Below are 15,722 nucleotides of genomic sequence, written 5' to 3' on the forward strand. Positions count from 1 at the left end.
ACGTCAGAACTTATCCAGCAAACATGTTTCTATCTCATTTTAACTAATTTATGTCTTTTTCGGAAAAAGCATAAACCACTTCAAGCAAGCGTCAAACTTTTTTTAGTCAAATTCAGGGACTAATGTAGAATTTTTGCAGTTTCCTTTTCTAAATTACTTTGAAATATGCATTAATAAAACATTGATGGGATCAAGACTAATGGTATAGCAACACAGGAAATGGAGATATTATGCATACTTTTCTCAACCTCTACGAAAAATACATTACTAGTACCCATTTATAAAGATATGTATAAGCAGTTTAACTAGGGGAAAATCTGATGGATTTTCCCCTAGTTAGTGGGAGAGTTAAAGGGTATGAGTGAGTTTTTATAGTCCCTAACAGTCACCTCCAGTTAGCATGAAGCCATGCTTTGCTGCTGCTTTTTGTTTGAAGCAAACTTCAGTGTGTACAGCTCAGCCCTGTGTGTTGTCAGTGTGTGTGTCTCTGCGTGTAGAGGTAAAGGTGTCCCTGTTAATACCTTTGTCAGTGTTGTTCGCACTGCTTCATTGTCATTCCAGTGAGAGTTAAGTAGTCTTAATTATGCTACATCAGCCCTCCCTGTGTGTTTGACTCTTTATTCTTTTCTCATTTATTTCCTTCTTCTCTCCTATGTCTGTTCATATCTCTCTCACTATTTACCTCTCTCTCTCCCTCCTTTTTTTCCCTCTCTGTTTCTCTGTCAGCATCTTCCTCCCTTTCTTCATTTACAATCTCCCACACGCTCTCTCTTTCTCAAATTCCATTTCAGTGTCTTGCTTTGGCAGGACATGCTGAGCTAGTGCCAAGGCAATAATGAGAACTGTCAAGCAGCGACAAATGAACAGGTGAGAGAGACGCAGGGAGAAAGAAAGGAGAAAAGAAAGAGACGCAGAGACAGAAGGGGAGAGAGACATGAATATGAAGTACTGGCACTGCTGTGACTACTGACAGTCCACTCATGCATGCATGGACTCAAGCCCACTTGCATGCTACCCTCTGCACTCGCATTACACGGCTGCGTCAATACGAGTTTTTTTCTCTCTCTCTCGTCTGAACCACAGAGTAACATGTTTATTTTCTGATGATTTTTCTGCTCATAACGTATTTGCTGAACAAACCACAATATCCCGTCTCAGGCATCGCTGCTCCACGCACGCCTCATCCTGTGTGATATTTGCAGACGAGGGAAGACGTTCATACAAAACGCTGTTGTCATTGACAGATAATGTTGACTTAGTTTCTCAAAAAAAAAAAAAATCTGCTTTAGGCAAATGAAGATTGATGGAAGACTTTTATGTTGCGCTTAAGCAAGTCAAAGCCTTCCAGTTTAAGTAGTATTGTGAGCTTTGAAAAAATTTGAAAATCTAAGATTTACTTTATTGGTGAGCATATGGTTTAAAGATTGATGCGTGTGGTATTTTTTCCCATTAAATATGAAGATAGCAGCTAGCTTCATATTGAGCAGATACATCAGACAATATCCTCAAAAAAAGCATTACTACTTGGATTAAGCTCTTCTCAAAAGCTGTTGCTTTACTGTAGTACTTTTAATTACTTACTTTCCTACCAGTAAAACATTACATTTTAAGTTTTAATGTTTTATGCCACAACCAAAATAATAAGTGTAAATAAATACATTTGCCTTAGGTTTGGTCAATTTTAAACTTAGATCAGAGGAAGATCAGCTACTGCTTTCCTACACAGCTCCGGCTCATCGGGAGCTGACTGGTCGGCTTCCCAAATAGACAGGATGCAACCCAAACCTGTCAGTTTATCGTAAACCTATTGAGGAAAGAAGACGCCAATGGATCGCAGCCATCAATCCCAAGAACTTTTGTCATGGTGGATGTAATATTTCGAACCCACATGCGAGAACACGACCAGAAGAGACGATAATGAATACAATAATGATTTATTGAAGTCAGGGGAAGGGTGGTGAATACTGGAATGAAGAACCAGGTCGTCTACTGTCGATGAGAGAACAGAGTTAGAGGCTGCGTAGGAAAGGGATCCGGAGGTAAACAGAGAGGGCTTACTTGAGATGGGTGGATATGTGGCGTGAACTAGAAAACGTTGGAGAGCGGACAGGGATGGCGGAGTAGGTTCCGGTCTTGTACAATCCTTTCTCCGGTGAAGTTCGGACGCGGGTCTCCTGACCCGGAAGGCTCCGAAGGTGATGTTACTTTCTTTTCTCCGGTGAGGTTCGGACGTGGGTCTCCTGACCCGGAACACTCCGAAGGGGATTTCGCCGGAGAAGGATCCACGACAGGGAGAAGACGAGCACACGAGGGGTGGCGTCAAAACCGGCAACACCGGTAGCGTCGGGGGAAGACACAGGAGGCAGGTGATCCACAACGGGGAGACAGACTCACACAGACTCGGGGTAACTGGTCTCGGGGAACAACGGGAAGACAGCTGGATATCTGACGAGGGAAATAACAAAGTTAGCAACAACGAAGATCGCAGAGGGCCTTTCTCTGGAGCATTTAGTACCGAGGTGAGCAAACACTCAGGCGATGAGACGGAGTGGCGCTGCTGCTTATATCCAGGGCAGGAGCCTTCTCAACGAGCTGCAGGTGTGTGCCCGGGTTGAACCCTGCCGCTTCCCAGGGGTGGTACAAAGGTGACCTCTGGTGGATGTCCAAGGAATAGCGGCTCGGAGACCAGTGAATAATAACTAAAGGAAATGAACTAAGGCACAACAAGGGGAACAAACACAGACCCTGACAGTACCCCCCCCTCAACGGACGCCACCTGGCGGCCGATCAGAGGTCGAGGGTTGAGAGTCCCAATACTCCCTAATGAGGGTGCGATTGACTATGAACGATCCGGGGACCCAGGACCGTTCTTCGGGGCCGTAGCCCTCCCAGTCAACGAGGTACTGGTAGCCCCGACCCCGTCGACGGGAGGCAATGAGGCGACGGACGGCAAAGAGAGGTTGGCCATCTCTGTCCAGGGTGGGTGGAGGGGGTTCGGCCGGAGGGCACAGTTCACTGGAATGTACTGGTTTAACCTGCGACACATGGAAGGTAGGGTGGATTCGCAGGGACGGAGGGAGTTGTAGGCGAACTGCTGCGGGACCAGCCAGCGCCAGAATCTCGAACGGCCCGATGAACCTAGGGGACAACTTCTTGGACATGGACTTTAGGGGAACGTCCCGTGTGGACAGCCATACCTTCTGTCCAACGGAGTAAGTTGGCACCGGGACTCTTCGTCGGTCGGCCAGCCTCTTGTTGGTAGCAGACGAGTTGTTCAGGGCAGAGATGGTGTCACTCCAGATCCGGTGGCACCTCCGGATATGGTGCTGCACTGACGTGACCGAAATATTATCCTCGTCTGACGGGAGGAGCGGAGGTTGATAGCCCAGAACAACCTCAAACGGGGAAAGACCTGTTGCAGCTGAAATATGACTGTTGTGTGCGTACTCTACCCATGGTAGTTGTTGGGCCCAGTCATCGGGGTTGGTGGAAGTGAGGCATCGCAGGGTGGTCTCCAGCTCCTGGTTCATGCGCTCTGTTTGTCCGTTGGTCTGGGGGTGATACCCAGAGCTGAGAGCCACCTTGGCCCCTAAGGCGGAGCAGAACTGGCGCCAGACCTGTGAGATGAACTGGGGTCCGCGGTCGGAGAGGATCTCCTGGGGGATACCATGTAACTTGAAGACATGTTTTATAAGTAATAAGGCAGTCTGTGCGGCGGTGGGTAGTTTGCGCAGGGGGACGAGGTGACAGGCCTTGGAGAAACGGTCAACAATGGTGAGAATAGTGGTCATACCTTTAGAGACAGGGAGTCCGGTGACAAAGTCGACTGCGATGTGTGACCAAGGACGTTTGGGGATGGGTAGCGGCTGCAACAGGCCCGCAGGGGGTCGGTTGGATGACTTATTGCGTGCACAGACAGTGCAGGCGGAGACGTACTCCTTGACATCCTTGTGTACCGACCTCCACCAGAACCTGCGGTTCACCATTCCTATGGTGCGGCTGATTCCAGGGTGCGCGGAGAACCTTGAGGCATGAATCCACTGCAGGAAACGGGCACGGACCACTGAGGGTACATAGATCTTACCCTGGGGACAGGATTCAGGGGGAGGCTCGGCGACTTGGGCCTGGCGGATGATGTCCTCCATCTCCCACGTCAAGCCTCCAACCGTACAGCTGGGAGGCAGGATGGGGGCCAGACTCTCCTCAGAGTCATCTGGGGAGTAGACCCTGGAAAGGGCGTCCGGCTTGGTGTTTTTAGACCCTGGACGATAAGAGATGGACAGGTTAAAACGTGCAAAAAACAGAGACCAACGGGACTGGCGAGGGTTGGATCTCTTAGCTGACTGGAGGTACGACAAGTTCTTGTGGTCCGTCCAGACAAGGACGGGGTGTTCTGCTCCCTCCAGCCAGTGACGCCACTCCTCCAACGCCAGTTTTATGGCCAGGAGTTCTCTATCCCCGACGTTATAGTTTCTCTCAGCAGGAGAGAGTCTGCGGGAATAGAAGGCGCATGGGTGTAATTTCAGATCAGGGTCCGTGATCTGGGACAATATGGCTCCAACCCCAGTGTCCGAGGCGTCAACCTCCACCACGAACTGCTTGTTAGGGTCGGGTTGTACGAGGATGGGAGCCTTGGAGAACCGGGACTTAAGCTCCGTGAAGGCGGCTTCAGCTAGTGGAGTCCATATAAATGCCTTCTTGATGGAGGTTAGAGCTGTAAGAGGGGATGCAGTCTGGCTATAGTTCCTGATGAAGCGTCGATAGAAGTTCGCGAAGCCTAGGAACCTTTGGAGCTGCTTACGCGTCTCGGGACGGGGCCAGTCCAGAACTGCCTTGATCTTATCCTCGGCCGCTCTCACCTGTCCGCTCTCGAGGACATAACCGAGGAAGGTAACTGACTGACGGTGGAACTCACACTTCTCAGCCTTCACGTAGAGCTTATTCTCCAACAGCCTTTGGAGGACTAGGCGGACATGTCTTTGGTGTTCGATGAGGGACTCGGAGTAAATAAGGATGTCGTCTAGGTAGACGAAAACAAACACGTTAATAAAATCTCTAAGGACGTCATTAACGAGAGCCTGGAAAAAGGAGGGGGCATTAGACAGCCCGAACGGCATAACCAAATATTCATAGTGCCCCAGAGGGGTCTTGAAGGCTGTCTTCCATTCGTCACCTTCCCTGATACGGAGTAGGTGGTAGGCGTTTCTTAGGTCTAATTTGGTAAAGACGGTTGCCCCCTGAACGGGCTCGAAGGCTGAAGAAAGTAGTGGTAACGGGTATTTGTTTTTTACTGTGATTTGGTTGAGACCTCTATAGTCGATGCAGGGTCTCAGTGAACCATCCTTCTTGCCGACGAAGAAGAAGCCGGCAGCCAACGGGGAGGAAGAGGTACGGATTATACCTGCAGCGAGTGAGTTATTGATGTACTCCTCCATTGACTGGCGCTCGGCCCTAGAGATGTTGTATAGCCGACTACCAGGTAGAGGCGCCCCAGGGAGGAGGTCGATGGCGCAGTCATACGGCCTATGAGGTGGGAGAGAAAGGGCCATGTCCTTACTGAAAACGCCGATGAGATCATGGTACTCACTCGGGACAGACTTGACGTCAGGCAATTCCACCTCCGCCATGGTAGATGACCTGGACAGCGGAGGGACTGCGGAACGGAGACAGGTGGAATGACATCTGGGAGACCATGAATTGATCCTTCCCTCGACCCAATCTATTTGGGGGTTGTGAGAGAACAACCAGTTGAATCCAAGAACTATGGGTGAGCTGGCTGTGGGAAAAACAAAGAAGTTAATTTCCTCGGTGTGATTGCCAGAAATTAACAGGCGCAGAGGTTTAGTCCGGTGGGTGATCTGTGGAAGACCCTTGCCATCTAAGGCGGTGACACGGAGGGGAACAGGTAGGAGTTCAGTGGGCACGGAGAGCTGAGAAACTAGGTCGGAGCTGATGAGATTCTGTTCGCAACCGGAGTCTATGAGAACTGACAGGGACAGAGAGTCGTCTTGGGTAAACAGGGTGACAGGAATGGTGAGGCGGGGTCTGATGGTGGAAGGTGCCGGCAGTGTCCCCGTTTCTACTGCCGGACCTGCGGGTTTAAACGTGACGGACAATTAGCGATCACATGGTTGGGCTCCCCGCAGTAGATGCAGAGCCGGGCTCGGAGCCTGCGTCGGCGCTCCTCGGGCGTGAGCCTAGCGTTACCCAGCTGCATGGGTTCGGAGCCTGAAAACAGAGGAGATGGGGTACATGACTGAGCGGAAGACTGAGTATTGGACGAGGAGGGACGTGGTGAGGTGACCCGGCGGCTACGTTCCCTAGCCCTAGCCCGGATCCGATTGTCCAACCTTATGGCTAGATTGATGAAGTCACCTAGGGACTCGGGTTCATCTAGCGTGGCTAGCTCATCCTTAAGGTGCTCGTTCAAGCCGTGAAAAAACGCGCTTTTGAGCGCCACAGCGTTCCACCCCGAGGCGGCGGCCTTAATTCTGAACTTGATGGAAAAATCAGAAACGCTCTGTTGGCCCTGCTTGAGCCCATGCAAGTCCCTAGAGGATGATGTTCCCTCAGCCTCTTGGCAAAACATTTCCTTTAACTCAGCTAGGAACTCGGGGTAAGAACACCCATAGTTGGATGCTGTTTCAAAACGTGACTCGGCCCATTCTAGGGCTTGGCCCGTCAACAAGGATAACATGTAGGAGATCTTACAGTCATCATGGGGAAACTCTGTGGTGAGTGGTTGAAAACAATGGTACACTGGAGTACAAAACCTTTTACTTTTGTGATGTCCCCAGAGAACTTCTCTGGAGTTGCCGGGCGGATTTCAGGAATCCCGGAACGGACCGGTGGATCGGGAGTCACTGACGGAGCAGACGGGGAAGCAGAGGAGCGGTTAGCGTCTTGTGAAACCGAGTTCTGTAAGAAAGTGGATAATTCAGTTAGTCGGAGATTAGTTTCCGCTTGGCGGGTTCCCAGCTCTCTTAGAGCTGCTTCGTGGGACTGGAGTAGAGTGTGTTGGTCTGTTATCGCTCTTCTGATCGCGTCTGCGGAGGTCGTGAACTGGCCTGAGTGTTCTGTCATGGTGGATGTAATATTTCGAACCCACATGCGAGAACACGACCAGAAGAGACGATAATGAATACAATAATGATTTATTGAAGTCAGGGGAAGGGTGGTGAATACTGGAATGAAGAACCAGGTCGTCTACTGTCGATGAGAGAACAGAGTTAGAGGCTGCGTAGGAAAGGGATCCGGAGGTAAACAGAGAGGGCTTACTTGAGATGGGTGGATATGTGGCGTGAACTAGAAAACGTTGGAGAGCGGACAGGGATGGCGGAGTAGGTTCCGGTCTTGTACAATCCTTTCTCCGGTGAAGTTCGGACGCGGGTCTCCTGACCCGGAAGGCTCCGAAGGTGATGTTACTTTCTTTTCTCCGGTGAGGTTCGGACGTGGGTCTCCTGACCCGGAACACTCCGAAGGGGATTTCGCCGGAGAAGGATCCACGACAGGGAGAAGACGAGCACACGAGGGTGGCGTCAAAACCGGCAACACCGGTAGCGTCGGGGGAAGACACAGGAGGCAGGTGATCCACAACGGGGAGACAGACTCACACAGACTCGGGGTAACTGGTCTCGGGGAACAACGGGAAGACAGCTGGATATCTGACGAGGGAAATAACAAAGTTAGCAACAACGAAGATCGCAGAGGGCCTTTCTCTGGAGCATTTAGTACCGAGGTGAGCAAACACTCAGGCGATGAGACGGAGTGGCGCTGCTGCTTATATCCAGGGCAGGAGCCTTCTCAACGAGCTGCAGGTGTGTGCCCGGGTTGAACCCTGCCGCTTCCCAGGGGTGGTACAAAGGTGACCTCTGGTGGATGTCCAAGGAATAGCGGCTCGGAGACCAGTAAATAATAACTAAAGGAAATGAACTAAGGCACAACAAGGGGAACAAACACAGACCCTGACAACTTTCAGCGTTCTGTGTATTTGCAGATTTGAGGCAAACACTTTTTTCATGGTAAGAGGAATAACATTCACATACTTCATAAGTAAATAATACAAGTAAGAAGCAATCAATTATTGTATTATGAAGGAGATCCGCATCTAATCATTGGTAACCATGGAGAAAATGCCCCACTATGTATCCTACCATTTACAAAAACAAAAACTGGTTAACATCTAGATCTTTGCTTTTAAGTCTGCTCTGGTGTAAATAAAATGTTGTTTATGACATTGTGGTAAAAATTTTGTGACATGAAATCAGACAAAGTCAGCAACTCAATCCAATCAACAAACACATTGAGAGGAAGGAAATATGGTTCAGTTTCTAAGCTAACTTTGTAAACGCCTCCGTGCATGAGCCCAGATAGGTGTGCTGCCTCCACAGACAAATTAGCCCAACTAACAAGTATTAGTCATGGCTATAATGGTAAAAACAACTTTAGCAAGATTAAGTGATGTAGTTGAGAAGGTCAATACATGCAGGTATTTAAATGGGAACTGGTCTGAAGCTGAGTTGCACTTTTTGAGTCATGCTGACTGCTCAAAGTTCTTTTCACTGCAAGCACATTTTTCAATATTCACATTCAGACACATTTATGAAGATCTGTAGGCAACTTAAGATCCTGGCTCCATGTCACACTGACAGGAAGAAGCTGGAATCGAACCCACAGCTTTCAGACTACAAAACGACCACTCTTCCTATCGAGTCATGCTGGATGGAAACTGTAGTTTGTTTCGCTACTTTGTAGATTTTAGTTTAGTAACGTGCATTAAGCTTTCTGCTTTTTACAGTTGGGTTTTTTTTCTCATAAATACAAATTGCATTTTCTGAGCTTCAGCATGAAGAAAGAAACTCTTTGTCTTCCAGACTCATTGATCCCAGATGCAGGTCACTCGACTCAGGGTAAGCTTCTCCCAGTTTTCCTCTTTACTCCTGTCCTTAGTTAAAGTCTTCCTGTCTCTGCTCACGTTGTCCTCTGACCCACTGCAGTTCCCGCTGCCCAGCGTCGTCCAGTGTGCGTCTCACCAGGACAAGAAGCAGCTGTTCGGCTTCGTCCTGCAGGCGGCCGAGGCGACTCTCGGGTCGACTGCTACATCTTTAAGTCCAGCAACGACGGAGAGAAGGTTCTGGCTCTGTTCTCTGAGTCTTATTTGTTGCAAAAAAATATATATATATCTGCATAATAAATTAAAAGGATCTCAATTATTTCCATTTGCATGATTTATCGTTTTTCTCTTTTGTCTCTATCTACCAAAACTTGGATGACAAAAGTCTTCAGTCTGGTGCTTTGGTCTCAACTAGCCTCTTATTTTGAAGGACAGTTTTATTTATAAGTAATACTTACAGTATTAAATGTTCAGTAGAATTTAAAGTTTATTGATCTTTGAGAATGTATTCTTGCATTACTATTATGCCATTATTACTATGGATGCATCAGTTGGACTTTTTGACTGATCGCCAATAAACAATTTTTAAGAATCTGAATTGCCCATTCCGATTTTGGCCAATACCAATTTTTTTTTGTTTGAAATGTCACTAAATACAGCAAGAAAGTCGCTGAGTTGGCAACAGTCGGGTGACTATTGTTATCTTTAAATGTGCAGACATGACCTGGTGGGCCGGTGTCAGAGTTGACACCTATTAACATAGACCAAATAACACAGGAAAGACAAGAGAGAGTTAGATTCTGAATACTCGCGAGGAGAACAGACAGAGATGTGCTTTCAGTTACAAATCTCCTACTGCTCTGAAAGCACATTTGCCTGCCCCTCTCTTTTTGTTGTCTTTAGGATCCCTGATCACAGAGAGCGCTGTAACTCTAAAGGGAGGGGGAAAACACTTTCATCACACAGTTACAGCGCCAATGATTATCACTAACTAACAACACAATCTATCTTGCACTAGATTATCTAGTTCCTGACCCAGAATTAAACAGGGCAAGTTGTACATCTTCATGGCGATGGTTTTATAGCTATCTAACAGGTCAAAAGCAGAGCGTTCTGTGAAGAGCTGCTGTCACTGCTCTTCTTCAGAGAGGCCCTCTGAGAAAGGAAATCAGAATGATTAACAATACAGAAACATTTCTTAAAAGATATGACTAAATAATAATACATAAGGTAAGAACATTATAAAAGTATAACAAATAGTTGATAATACTACAATTTACTTAACAGCCGGTCTGTCATTCCTCTCTGAGAGCAAAAGAGGACAGATTTTAGAACTTTACTGAGGTAGAAAAGGTTGATGGATAAGATCAGCTTTACATGTAAGCATCAGCCAATCACTGATCTCCCAAAATTAAGGAAATCGGCTGGTCAATAAATTGGTGCACTCCTAATTATTACCATATTACATTAAAATGGACTCAAGGCTACAGTATCATTGTTTATCGCGATAACTTCTGGGACTATTTAATGTCTAGCAAAATTTGTTATCGTAACTCTGACTCAGATTTCTGTTTTTAAATCTGTGACAGCATTGGTCTGGGCAAGCAGATAGCATTCCGCTCAGAGATGGTGAGTGAATCAGAGCTGATTCTCTCGTTCAGTGGTTCAATTCTGGTAAACTGTTATTGTTTTTCAAGAAATTAAAGCGGTGGAGAAAAAGAAGGAGCAGGACAAGGCCAAAGAGAAACAGCAGGAGGAGCTCAACAAGCAAAGGCAGATAGAAAAGGTAAAACTGCTCTAGCGGACAGAGAGAATCTATAAACAGTGGTCGGAGTTAAACTGCTTTAACATCTTTTCACTCAAGTAAATAATTGCCAAAAAATTCTTCAAGTAAGATAAAAAAAATATTTAATTAAAAAAGTATTCAAGTAGTTGAAAGTATTCAGGGGCCAAATATTTTTTTTTTATCCGCAATTTGAAAAATATTTAAGAAATATTGTCTCTTTCACCTGAAGAAGAATAAATGTATGTACCGTATGTCCAGAGTAGAGCACACCTTACTATAAGCCGCATCTACTAAGATTTTTTTAAAAACTGGAAACGCACATATATAAGCCGCTGGTATCTCCATTGCTCTCGGTTTTCACAAGGACACAGCAGAGGGCTGCTAGCTTTATTAAGGACACAGCTCTCCGTCTTCAATGCCGAACCATGGATTCGTTCACGCCGAGCTTATGTGCAGCTGCTCTAATTCTTTTATAATCTCAATAAATAAATGTTACATACGGAAAAAACACAAAACACTGCTTTTATACTGGCTCCGTATTTAGATTACCGGTAAGTTTCTGTTTTTAACGTTCAAGTAAAAGCGAGGAGCCAGATCTGAAGGAGCAGGAGATTCGAACTGTTTTTCCAGCAGGACGCCTCATGATGACTCCATCTGCATAAAAAGAAGAGAAAAAGCACAGTTTTTTTTTTTGTTGAAAGTAGGGTTGACTTAATGCACTGACTGCAGTAAACAATATATTGTCAATATAATTTCCCAACGTAGATGTCTTCAAATACACCAACCATCCTTAGATGATACTAGACCGGCTCATCATCATGATGGGACAGAGAGACTCTGTTCCCTGAGTTCAGGTCCAGAATCTGCTTTCTGTTCCGGAGACCCGCTCACCATCCACCGGCTTCCTGAGCTAAACACGGTGCACATTATTTGTGGAGGCATTTGAAGGACCGGATTTATGGTAAATCATCACCAATTTAACCCGGAGTACACATGCTAACACGAAGTTAGCTATAGTCAACTATCTAACAGCAAAAGAAAAGGGCCACCTACCATCTTTGTGAAGCTTCAAATGCCGGACAAAGTTGGACGTCGTGGCATCTCCATCCGATATTCTCTTCTTGCATGTTTTACAAGTTGCAGTTCGTTTTTTATTCGAAAGTTCATAACCTACGTAGCCAAAAGAAATTACTCGCGGAAGCATATTCGAGCGGTTATTTCGTCTTTCGTTCCCTGAGCTCTGTAGCGTCGCCGCGTTTTTTTAAACGTCCAAATCCTGTTAATTTGATTGGTTGAGCTGCAGCTACGCACACATACATACATTAGGAGAGAGGAGAAAAAGAGGGACGGTCTGCGCATATTGATATGGAATGAGTGAAATTAATTAATGACGCCACTTTACAAATAATGTGTTTTAAATTTTAAGACTTGAAGTAAAAAATATCAAGTCTTTTTAAGTAAACAGCTTCAAGTCGAGTCAAGTCCCAAGTCAAAGGCATGAAAGTCAAAGTCAAGTCCGAGTCTTTGAGCATTTTTTCAAGTCAAGTCTCAAGTCGTGATTTTAACGACTCGAGTCCAAGTCATGTGACTCGAGTCCCCACCTCTGCCTCACACACATGCTGACTCCAGTCTGCACCTGCTCTCTCCCCAGCAGACTGAAGGGCTCTGCATGATCGGGCTGAAATGCTGAAATTGTTTCCCGTTGTCATAGCATCAGGACGAAAGTCGCACCAGATTGTTCTCAGCCTCATGTTGTCCACACAAGCATGCACACACAGATGCACCCCTAGAGTCACTTAGTAGATTCTAAGTTACCCAACACGCAGTGTTTTGGAAATGTTTGGAAGCTGCAGAAACATGAGAGAGCCGATGGATGGGGAGAGTCAGAACTGCCTTTGCTGTGAAGCAACAGAGATAACAGCTGTACTACCCTGCAGTCCAAAAGTAAATTATGTACTCTGTATATTATTATGTGATAAACAGTAATTCAGCATAACAGGGTATTGTGTTTTTTATGCGCATGTTAGCTTCCTTTGACTTGCTGGCTTTATTTACCTTTTCTAAGCTTAAAAATTCTGTTCAACTACAAAATGTTGGGATCTGGGGTGGTGCTGCTTTGTGTTTTTGGTTTTTGTTTTGCCCCTTTCTCCACCAGAGGGCAGCTGGGATCCATTCTGGAGGGGCGTGACTGACAGTGGCTGGTTACCTACGCACCTGCAGGTCGTTTATCATCAAGAGGGGTATAAGCAAGAGGGGCAGCCAACACTTCTTTGCCAGAGTGTTTTGCCAGTAATGGTACTCAAGGCCTCCTGAGCTCCTTGTGATTTTGTTTCTCGTGAGAAATTCCCTAGTGATCTTTTTGTGTCCTCTCTTCAGGTGATCCATTGTGACGCCATGACTGATTCCCACTAACAGTCTGAATACTGGCAGTTTCCCTGTGCTCCATTCATCTCTTGACGCCGTGGGCCTTACCCACTGGAAGCCCGAGTTCCACATGCCTCCAAGCCGTTGAACCAAACCTCTCTGGATTCCTCTGTTGGCTGGCCCCTTACTCCTCCGACCTGAAAGGCAGAACTGTTACCTGTCCGCCCTCCACCGTGATATCTCTCCCGTCGCTGTTCCCCGCCGACTCACAGCCTACCTACTCTTGTTGAACGCCACCCCTGGTAACCTCAGTATTTCCCTCCTGCATACTACGTCCTCCATCCAAGTAAGCTCTCTCGCCGATTCACTATCTAAATCCTTCCCATCTTCAAAACTCACCTCCTGCTTCTCTCCATCCAGCGTTCCCAATTCCAGAAGCCGCAAGCTCTTGGATCTGCAGTTTTGATTATTTTGTTTTTTTTATTAAACATATTTAACTGATTTCCTGTTCTCCGTCTCGTGTTCTGCATGTGGGTCAGAAAAATACAACCCACTATGACAAAAAACTGCATTCAGTGCTTCCCACTGCTCCACGAGTATCTTTCTTTTGAAATGTTTCATCATACCTCCTGTTGTTTTGTGTCCATGTGCAGGAAAACGCATCCGATTTCAGAATCTACTGGGAATATCCAACAGAAAACACAGTACAGCTCATTTTATGTTTCACTCATAACTGTAGACTGCAGCAAAAACATGCACAGTGAAAATTGCCTACATTGGAGGACTTGATTGGATTCTATTTAAATGAATGGAGTAATAGTGTAATTGTAGTAACAATTACACTTGCAAACACCAGGAAATTAAAGAGTCAATTTGATCAGATTTCCTTTTGTTTCCATTATTTCCCACTATCTACAGTCCAAAGGGTTCTTATCTCGGCTTCCAATGGACTCGCAATACAGAAAGGTGTTTGATTCTTTCTAGATAAAAATTTAAGGAGAAGGAGATGTTGGAGACACTGTGCAGGGGTAAACAGATGTAATTATCACATGGTATCATACAAATTTTGGTTGGCCTTGGATATGTAACAAAATGATGATCTAAACAGCAAAGTCAAGCCGTCACTGGCAACAGCAGAAAAATTAAGGTTCTGGAGTGGAAGTCTAAACTTTTTATGAGGTCAGTTTAAAAAATGGTATATTTTTAGGTAAATTACTATATTTTATTAACTGGTTCATCCCAAAGAAGTGGTACATAATAGTCATCCATAGTTCAGAAAAATTGGTCAATAAAGTTGGGCACAGCAATTAATTGGTGGCAATTTGTGTCAGGAGATTTCATGTGTACATCCTACAAGACTTTCCCGTGTCAAAGCTATAAATAATAACTGGAGGTTGAAGGTAATCCTGCTCCACCGGCTAAGTCAGCTAATGTTTTTTTTATTTTTAAACCCAAATCAAACTTCTTTCACACAGAGAATGGAATGACACAAACGCGTATGTCATTACAAAATGTACACAACTTCACAAAAGTATCATCATGACAGCATACAGCATATGAGTTATTGAGTGGATTGAAATAGAGAAACCTTGAATACATGGTTTAGAAAAGCCAACGGCAAGAGGAGGACAGAAAGCAAAGGACGAGAGGAGGAGATAATGAAAGAGAGCATGGGATGAATGAAGTGGCAGATTAGAGAGGAGGAGAGTAAATTGAAAGTATTGAGTGACTGGAAGAGGAGTGGAGGGTCGAAGAAAGAAGCAGCCGAGGGTGAGGCAAGTCTCCAGTGAAAAGAAGAATGAGTAGCAGAGGTGGAGGAAAATAGGGTTCAAAGCCATGGAAAAGAGAGAGTAGAGAGAGAAATGTGTGAGAGAGGAACACAGAGCATTTTAGTAATGTTAGAGACAATAAGATGTGTGGAAGAGTAGGGCCACGGCAAGTTTGTCCCCTAAAACTTTGCAAAAAAAAAACAAAAAAAGAAAAACTAAAAGAGATCAGAAGCTAAGTCTTATTAGCCTTAAATAGGGATGTTTGTATATAACTTCAATGCCAAAAATAACAATGTGCATGCAAATGTTGTTCAAGCAACAAATATTCAGACACAGTCTGGTTTCTACACATGGAGAATATAAATGGAAACTATTTGATGAAAACAAATAGTTTTCATCAAACTAAAAGGTTTAGAACAGACACTACAGAGGAATTTTGGCTCAACTGGAGAGTTAAGGACGACCTGCCTTAGCCAGAGACTGTTTCTGTGTTTTCCAAGACTGTCTAGGATGATCCACCGCATGTGTTGCAGAGGGTTCAAAGATGATACACCCACAATTATCTCCCCACTCAATGAACTGGTATCTGCCAGGCTCAGGATCATCCCTCACAGCTTCTCTGGTGAATTCAGTTGCTACAAGGCTACAGGTCCTAAAAGTCCATCTTAATATCTTGCAGCCGTTGGGCTTTGCTTTTCTGTCCAGTTGCTGAATCCTCTGGCCCGCCCTGTAAGGCTGGGGTGGGCGATCCCAGTCCTTCAGGGCCAGTGTCCTGAAACTCTTAGCTGTCTCCCTGGTCCAACACAATAACTGAATCACCTCCTAAGTGCAGTCAGGTTCTCCAGAGTCCTGCTAATCACCTCATTATTTCACTCAGGTGTGTTGAAGTAGAGACACATCTAAAAGTTGC

The 15,722-nt window shown here is 45.7% G+C and overlaps 3 long non-coding RNA genes across 3 annotated transcripts; 1 reads left to right on the top strand and 2 right to left on the bottom strand.

Annotated features, from left to right (window-relative positions):
- Positions 1-1,917: 1,917 nt before the first annotated feature.
- LOC145553149 (uncharacterized) lies at positions 1,918-2,636 on the bottom strand. The gene is made up of 2 exons (XR_014089395.1): positions 2,516-2,636; positions 1,918-2,445 (listed from the first exon to the last, which is right to left on the bottom strand). It is a non-coding gene; the product is annotated as an uncharacterized LOC145553149 (long non-coding RNA).
- Positions 2,637-7,137: 4,501 nt separating this feature from the next.
- Positions 7,138-7,844, bottom strand: LOC145553157 (uncharacterized). Its single transcript, XR_014089405.1, has 2 exons — positions 7,735-7,844; positions 7,138-7,664 (listed from the first exon to the last, which is right to left on the bottom strand). It is a non-coding gene; the product is annotated as an uncharacterized LOC145553157 (long non-coding RNA).
- Positions 7,845-9,392: 1,548 nt separating this feature from the next.
- Positions 9,393-13,544, top strand: LOC103471151 (uncharacterized). The gene is made up of 2 exons (XR_534593.3): positions 9,393-13,389; positions 13,464-13,544. It is a non-coding gene; the product is annotated as an uncharacterized LOC103471151 (long non-coding RNA).
- The last annotated feature ends 2,178 nt before the right edge of the window (positions 13,545-15,722 follow it).

This window comes from Poecilia reticulata, chromosome 10 (assembly GCF_904066995.2).
Source record: "Poecilia reticulata chromosome 10, P_reticulata-male-v2, whole genome shotgun sequence".
In the NCBI taxonomy this organism is placed as follows: Eukaryota; Metazoa; Chordata; class Actinopteri; order Cyprinodontiformes; family Poeciliidae; genus Poecilia; species Poecilia reticulata.